This window comes from Triticum aestivum, chromosome 2D (genome assembly GCF_018294505.1).
Source record: "Triticum aestivum cultivar Chinese Spring chromosome 2D, IWGSC CS RefSeq v2.1, whole genome shotgun sequence".
Lineage (NCBI taxonomy): Eukaryota > Viridiplantae > Streptophyta > Magnoliopsida > Poales > Poaceae > Triticum > Triticum aestivum.
Genome location: NC_057799.1, coordinates 631,881,022 through 631,889,989, shown reverse-complemented (window position 1 = coordinate 631,889,989; position 8,968 = coordinate 631,881,022). Strand labels below are relative to the sequence as shown.

At 41.8% G+C, this 8,968-nt stretch overlaps 1 pseudogene; it reads right to left on the bottom strand.

Annotated features, from left to right (window-relative positions):
* Positions 1 to 4,498: 4,498 nt before the first annotated feature.
* On the bottom strand, positions 4,499 to 8,724 carry LOC123055171 (microtubule-associated protein 70-1-like; annotated as a pseudogene).
* Between the last annotated feature and the right edge of the window lie 244 nt (positions 8,725 to 8,968).

Genomic DNA, 8,968 nt, shown 5'->3' with positions numbered 1-8,968 from the left:
CTGTTACTATGAATAATCTGACTGCCTTAAGATGCTTCTGACAGTGACTAATATGCCACCATACTGCTATATTATAAAGATCAAGCTTTCTTTTCTTAACGTCCTCACTCATATAAGATTGCCAATGCGTGTACATAAATTTCTAACTCAATGTTTATTTCATTGCGACATTTAATGAAATAAGTGAAAACAAAATTTCAAAACAGCAGATAAAACTGTAGATGGAAAAAAACGCTACGTAATTGCGCTCTAAGGGCACGGCCCACTCCATTCTCCATCAATTTTAACAAGGTACGAACAATCTGCCCAGCAAAACACTGTGCGCTGGATCTTGCTGCACATCTAATCCACTGCCTGCTCGTGCTTTTGATTAAATATTCCCATCTCATACTCCCGATTTTATATCGCTGTCTACAAACCGTGTACGTCATGGTGTCCTAAGCATTTGGATCCATCCGATTTATACCTAAAAAATGATTCTACCAGGTCAGATAGATTGATTCTATAACAAAATCTTCCCAAAAGCAACTATATCAGCCCCTAAGTAGTTCCAGTATATACTTGACCACTACGTGCTCACCAAAATTATTCTGAAAACTAAACTGGCTACACAGTTTATCACTGTTTTTTTCACAGACTACACACTTATGATCTAGATCAGTCTAACTTTTTATCTTTACACACACAGGATTTGCAAATGGATGCTGTTCGTATTGCCCCAACAGTCCTCTTGGATGCTATGTTAGACACCCCTCAACTCCCAAAGGCTCTTTAACATGGTAGAGGCTTCCATGCTCAACCATTGTTCTTCAATCACCAAGACCTTCCAACCGCATATTTAGCAACTACAAAACCTTTTTACAAGAAGCTACATTTGATTACTATTTTTAATCAACCGTATGTATATTAAGACTCTTTCAAAATCAGCATATAAATGGAGCACATAAAAAAAGCTTAAGAATAGATAATTTCAGCCTCAAGAGAATAAAATCTGGCAGGGCGGAGAACCCTTAGCTAGCAACTACGAATGTTTGCTAAAAACAAGCCAATGCAATGAAACGAGCGGTTTAGACAACAAACTAAATTTGAAACAAAAATGAAAACATGCATGTTAACAAGGCCCAGACATCCAAGGAAGGAATTAGCAGCATTAGACACACTGAAACAGTATCATGGGAACACAGAAGCAACAATGTCAATCATGACAGATCCAACAATGGTGATCATAAGACTTGGGCGACAAATATGAAAGGTTCACACTAATTATCATGAGGATGATGCATGTTGACACAGTTGATGCCGCAGACCTGTCACTTGTGGACATCGGAGCACCTGAACTCTTGCGCATCCATGGGTTGGATGCGGACCGCAGCCACGCCCTTGAGCTCCACCTCGATGGAGCACTCCTCCTTGGTGTCCGGACACTTGTCCAACTCGGCAAGCTCCTTCTTCAGCTTCATCTGGCGGTGGTTGAGGTCCTTTCTCCACGCCTCCAAATCCTCCTCCTTCTCCTGAAGTTCAGTGTTCCAAGCCTTAAGACCCTCTGTAGTCTTCTCCAGCGCCTTCTTCCAGCTGTCGAGTTCATCCCTCTCCCCGGTCTCAAGGAGCAGGGCTGCCTCCCCCTCCGCGACACGAGGACGAGGAAGGTAGGCAAGAGAGGGTGCTAATTTTTTTTTAAATAATATATTTTTTTTATTAATTTTCATAAATATTACGCTGGGTAATTTTTTTTCAAAAATAATACACCGTCGGCCCGCTGCAGGCCGACTGGGCCTAGTCAGCCCACAGCAAGCCGATTGGACTCCAGTTGGCCTACAGCTGGCCGACTGGCCCCTGTCAGCCCACTGTGGGCTGATTGGGTCCTGTCGGCCCACTATGGGCCGACTGGAGCTAATTAGCTCGTTGTGGGCTAATTGTTTTGCAAAAAAAGTAGGCATAAAAAATATGTTTAAAAAAATGTTAATTATGTAATTAAAAAATGTTAAACGTGTATAAAAAATGTTCCTGATGTATACAAAAAATGTACAATATATATGCAAAAAAGTTGACATAAAAAATATGTTTTAAAAAGTGTTAAGCATGTATTTAAAAATTGTTAAATGCGTGTATAAAAAATGTTCCTTATTTATACAAAAAATATAGAATGTGTATGAAAAAAAGTTGACACCAAAAAAATATGTTTGAAAAGTTGACATTTTTTCAAATACATGATTAAAAATTGTCAAATGTGTGTATAAAAAATGTTTATTATCTATTCAAAAAATATAGAATGTGTATGAAAAAAGTTGACACCAAAAAAATATGTTTGAAAAAAATGTTCCAGTTCCATACAAAAAGAGCAACCAATCATACTTAGGTCCGTGATGCTCCCATACCGGATCCAGAGCTGGAACAGTTTTCTATACATGTTTATCCTTTCATTCCAATACATGAAACATTTTTGTGTACTCGTTGAACATTTTTTCAAATACATGATTAACATTTTTTTCAAACATATTTTTTTGGTGTCAACTTTTTTCATACACATTCTATATTTTTTGTATAGATAAGGAACATTTTTTCAAATACATGATTAATATTTTTTTCAAACATATTTTTTTGGTGTCAACTTTTTTTCATACACATTCTATATTTTTTGTATAAATAAGGAACATTTTTATACACACATTTAACAATTTTTAAATACATGCTTAACACTTTTTAAAATATATTTTTATGTCAACTTTTTGCATATATATTGTACATTTTTTGTATACATCAGGAACATTTTTTATACACGTTTAACATTTTTTAATTACATAATTAACATTATTTTTAAACATATATTTTTATGCGTACTTTTTTTGCAAAAACAATTAGCCCACAGCGAGCCAATTAGCTCCAGTCGGCCTACAGCTGGCCGACAGGACCCAATCAGCCCACAGTGGGCCGACAGGGGCCAGTCGGCCAGCTGTAGGCCGACTGGAGTCCAACCGGCCTGCTGTAGGCCGACTAGGCCAGTCGGCCTGCAGCGGGCCGACGGTGTATTATTTTTGAATTTTTTTATCCAGCGTAATATTTATGAAAATTAATTAAAAAATGTATTATTAAAAAAAATAGCAGAGAGGATGGCGGCGGAGGGAGGGAGAGAGTGGGTAGGGATGTAGGGGGCAGCAACCCTAGAGCTGCCAAGCTGGGCCGTGGCGCGCCCCAACTGGGCCCGCCCTTTGGGACTGAAATTGGTGCCAATTTTTTACAAATATGAACACAACTTTAATTTTATCAACATCATTTAAACTACAACGAAATTTCCAAATTCCTGAATATTCTATATTTGCAAAAAATACTTTAAAAAGGGTACATATTTTGAAATTGGGAACATTTTTTAAATTTTCATAACATTTTTTAAAATGCAAAAAGAATTAATTGGTTAACAAAAATTGAGTTCAGGAACAAATTTTGAAAACCTGATATATTTTTTAATTGGTGAACAAAATTTTAAAACAAGAACAATTCGGAACAAAATTTTCAAAACTGAGAACAATTTGAATAACCCGAACAAGTTTGTAAAAGCGCTTTTTTGTATATACGAACAAAATATTGAAAATATGAAGGCATTTTTCTTTAGCTTCTAACATTTTTGTAAAGCACAAAAAAAATTCATAAAACGCAAACAAATTTTGAAACACAAGCATTTTTTGAAATTGTGAACAAATTTTGAAAACGGGGTCATTTCTTGAAATTCCAAAAATTATTTGAAATTTTCGAACAAAAGATACATGAAAATAAAAATAAAAAACAAAGAAAAAGATAAAAAACACAGAGACAAAAAAATAGAAAAAAAGGTCTAATAACCTTATGGAAGGTCTCAAAAACCTATAAAAATCGCTGGGAACCCTCCAAAAGATTCCTAAAACCGGAACGTGGCTCGCTCGCCCACGTTCGTGTGTGTGCAATTGATCGACTGTTTGACGCAAAACACGTCAAATAGGGTTTTCCCCAAACAACCACCTACCTGCTTGGCGTCAGCAATTCCCCTACGCCCGCCCATCATGATTTTACTTGTCGTCGAACGCCACGGCTTAAGTGGTGGACCAATCGTCCTCGCCCAGTCCCACTCGACCAAAAGTGGCAGCCGTCACCGAGCCACTCAGACGCCCGGTCTGCACTCGGCCAGACATACAACGTCAGTGTGCACGGGGAAAAAAATTTGGTCTATCATAAAACACAAATCAAAAGACAAACAACTTCAGAGAAACACAAAGCAAATGTATTTTTTTTTCATAAAGAAGGCAAATAAGAATGATAACATGAATGATATGTCGGTAAGGAAACATACTCCCCCAAGTTTAGTTTTTTGGCCTAAGTTGGGCTTATTGCTCTGATAATGTCAGAGAGAAACGGAGAAGAAGAGGGAGAAGGAGAGTGTGTGTGTGTGTACTTAAATGGTTTCGATGCTGCATTTTTACAGTAGACAGATTGGAATTCACCTTCCAAAAAAAAGGCACACCAGCTTAACTGCACTATCATCATCATCATGTTATTATTCACAACCACTTGGCTAGCATAAAACACCACACAAGATCTTGGGGAGTAGGATTACAAACAAAAAAGATTGCAAGGCCACACCATACCTATACAACAAAGTGTTTCAATTCCACGATGGGAATTGAATAAAAACACCACCAAATCTCATCAACGACACTAACTTCACCCGACTCGAGTCGCTGATTGATTGATTTCCGCGACCACGAGATGTAGTAGGCACGATTGATTAGGGTCAGGCTCAGACTCGACACTTCTGGGCACCAAGATGCAATGTCTTCTTGTTTTCTCTACACAGAAGTCAGCAGAGGGTCCCTGGATGCCATGATTCAACTAACTACACAAGAGATGCTCCAAGGTCTTTTTAATACTTCATATCAGCATCACATGTTGCGTGCTGAACCGCTCCGAGGCAGAGTCCTGAGATACACACAAAAAATTCTTTAACTAGCACATACCGTGCCTAGTGGAGTTTGAAACAAGCATGATGCTTGTTTATCTCAAAATCTCAACAGAGAGAATGGTATCTGCGGTAGGGGTGTACTGTACCTTCCAGGTGGCATCTGTGAGGCAGAGGTGCTTGAACTGCCGAACCTTCTTGCTTTCGTATCCTGCTCTTTCTCTAATCGCATAGCCACCACCTCCTTTTCCATGGCAGCTACATCCCGTCCCATCTTCTTAGCCTCTGATTCCATCGCCTTTGTTAAAGTATCGATTTTCTTAGCCAACATCTGCACATCAAACCACTCATTAATAGTATGCGGGCAAAAGGAATGCGGAAAAAAGTGAGGGCAGCCTAACACTATGATCCTCGCATCAGACTAAAGTTACCTCAACTGCATCATCCTTGTCTTTCAAGCTTTGGTCCTTTTCATGACAAAGCCTTCCTGAGAGCAACGACCTCCTTTTGGAGCATATCATACAGCATACCTGACACCGTGTCCTCCGACTAAACAGATGTAAATTCACTAGGCTTCTCATCTGAGTTGTTTGACTCCTTATCCTCGCTGGAGTCGGTAGATACGTTCATGCCAACCCCATTTACATGGCCCTTATAGCGGTCAAGTGATCTACACCCTCCATCAAAAGACTTGGATGCCCCCTTCGCATGGTTCACCAGAGTAGTTGTGGTGGTAGATACTGATGTTCTCATCTGGAGTGATGGCCGCTTTGATAGAAAGCCATTGGTCTTGGATGCACTCTCAGCACCACCAATAGATTAGCGGCGCGCAGCACTTGCATTGGTTCGAGATGTCGACATTCTCAATCCTTCCTCAAGTACTTTAAGCCGTAGCTGGAACTTGTCCTGCAATATGCGATGCAGATCACAAATGAAGAGAGCGGGAAGAGCTAACTGGTAGGACTTCATGAGAAACATGAAGAAAAATATATACCTTCAGTTGAGCTTCTGATCTTGCGGCCCTTTCTGCTATAGCAAGTTTATCACGAAGTTGCTGCATTTCTCCCTGTAAAAGGATAATCCTCCACAAGTTAACAAAAGTGCCATGGTTTAGTCTAGTCAAAGAAGAAAATGTGAAAAGGCTACAATCCCATTGAGGGGCTTCTAGATATCCATCCAGAAAAGGTCGAGTAAGACTAGAAGATGTGAGACATTCATTACTTACTTGCAGAAGCCTCCGTTCTTCAAGCCATTGCTTAACAGGCATTACTTTATCATTGCCATCTTTCCACTCATTTGCCACCACTACCGCGACCCTATTTGCTGAAACCTTTGCATGGGCAAGCTCACGATCCAGAGTTTTCATTTCCTCCTGAGAACAACATGCATGTAAGAAATATTGACTTGTATGACAATGAATAATTTCGGGTACACTAAATATCATGAACTGCACGAATAGGGGTTCAAGCCATCATGCATTACATTCATCTCCTGAACTTTCCGCTGATAGTCCCTCACAGCATTTGCCATTGCACCACCAGCAAGAACAGCTTCTTCTAGCTCTCTGACGGTCTGAGTAAGCTTTTCGACCTCAGCAACCTTCTGGCGGTGCATTCTGTCCAGGATTTTGTTCTCTTCCTATAGAATACCAAAGACAAAGTCTCATATAACATTGCTGATCGTATGCCACAGCTAGTAAATTGTTTGTAAATGCATGCTTTCACCGTCTTATACCTGACATATTTCGATCTGTTTCATCAATTCTTGGTTTTTGTTTTGTAAATCATCCACCAAGGAAGCTTTCGCTAATGCTATCTGAACTGTCCTTTCTGCTTCCAGCAGAGCAGCTTCCTTGGATTTGGTAAGACGGTCCAATGCCCTGTTGTCATCTTGTAATTTTGCAATCTGCTCAACAAAATCAATGCATTAGTGTTTCAGCAGGAGGGCATTCAATCGACAGAGAACAGGATTGATGGTAGAATCTACAACTGCACATAAAAGTCAGTGATAGAATGCGCCGCTTTGCAAAATTGTGAAGTAGCAACACGTAAATCTACATCTGGACACCAGAAGGTTGCAGTATTACCAACTACCAAGAAAACGGTAGAAAATAAGTAAGATTACAGGAGGTGCTGCATAAAAGCTACCAATATCTTCTGAGAACAAGAACTAAATACAGATTGCTCAAAGCTGGCTAGGATACCCGCAGCAAAGGTTTCACACAAATACAGTTACATGGAACACACTGATCAGACTGCAAGAGAAAATAAGACAACACAACCATATGCCAAGATGAAAAGTACCTCTTGACGGGCTAGTTTCAGCTCGGCCTCCAGCGGCGCAAGGATGGCCTCGATGGGAGGCATGTCATCATCCTTCTGCGCTGCATGAACCCTCCGAAGCGTAGCCTCCGCTGCAAACTGGGCAGCAAGTGCTGCTTTCTTCTCATCGTTGATCTTCTTCGCTTCAAGGTTCTGCAAAATGCCGTGTGCCATCAACAGCTGCTCTCTTCTCAAGATAAAACTGTGAGCTTGGAAGAAAAAAAAACAGGAAAAGAAGGAAGGGCTGATCATTACTTTGCTTTCCAGGAGAGACTCTGTGAGCTTGAGCTTCCCATCCACCTTTGCCAGTTCTTCGGTAAGCTTACATTGATGCGTAAGGCAAAGTCAGGATTGTCCCCAAAATTTGAAAAATGGACGGAAAAGGAAGGCATTTGAAGTGTAATGATATGTCAGAGGTGGTTCCTTGGTTAGTTTCTTCTACTCTTTGCAAACAAGCAATCCTCCTAGCATTACACCAGAGGTCTAAAATTTCGACGAATGCGTGAAAAGGAAGGCATTTGGAGCTTCATTAGCTTCTCCTACTTGCAAACTAACAATTATCCTAAAATGCTTCTACTTGCAAACTATTCCCTCTGTCCCACAATATAAGAGCGTTTTTGACATTAGTATAGTGTAAAAAACGTTCTTATATTATGGGACGGAGGGAGTAACAAACAGCTATCCAGAACTAGTGAGCAGGTCGTTTTAGTGCCAGTGACAGCTGATACAAGTGCATTCTGAAGGTTCAAGATGCAGATGGAGCTTTCATGAGCTGTAACCGAAAAATCAAGGCGTCGTTTTCGACGAAAAAGACATGGAAATTGCTGGAGGAGAGCTGCTCAGGAATTACATGAAGCCGATGCTCGGATCTGCACAATTTTCTACTAGCCTAGATGTAAAAGAGGCGTTGAATGGAGGGAGAGAGAGGAGGAATTGGGGGGAATTGAGGGGTACTGACATCCTCGACGGCCTTCTCGCGCGCCCGCTCGGAGAGGCGCAGGGCCTTGATCTCCGCCTGCGCGTCGCCGAGCTCCTTCTCCTTGTCTGCAAGCAAGCACCAAATCCGTTGAGCTCCAAAGGCGGAATCTTGCTCCGGGCGGCGACGAGGGAGGGAGGGAGGGAGATCTGGGAGGGCAGATCGGATCGGCAATGGGGGCGGGGGAGCTTACAGTGGAGGTCGTTCTCGAGGCGGGTGAGCTCGACGCGGACGGGATCGGAGCCGTGGAGCAGGCTGATGAGGTCCTCCATCTCCATCGCCGGCTTCAGCCTGGGCCGCTGCTGCTGATGCTGGTGCTGATGATTCCTCAGCGCCCGGCCGTCGCCGTACGGATCGGCCATGGCCGGCGGCAATCCCAACCGCAATCACGCCACCAATGCGCCTGTGCTGTGCTTGGGGGCGGTCAGAGAGAGGGGAGAGTGTGTTAATGGCGTCAGGTCACATGAATGACAGTGTGCGTGCGTGTGATGGAGCCAAGGAGGGAGAGGATGGTCATTTCATTTGCAGCCCCGGTCCACGCATGTTACCGCCATGTGATCATTCATTCATCCACTCGCTCACTCATGGACTTGGCATATGGGGGCTTTTCTTTTCCTTTCCTTTCTTTTCTGGTACACAAAAAACACACAAAAAATGGTTTTTCTTTTTCTTTTGGTCGGTCATCGAACCACACCACTTTTAAGAGGTGTTTTCTCAAAGGGTTAGTTCGATATCCGTCGTTGTCGA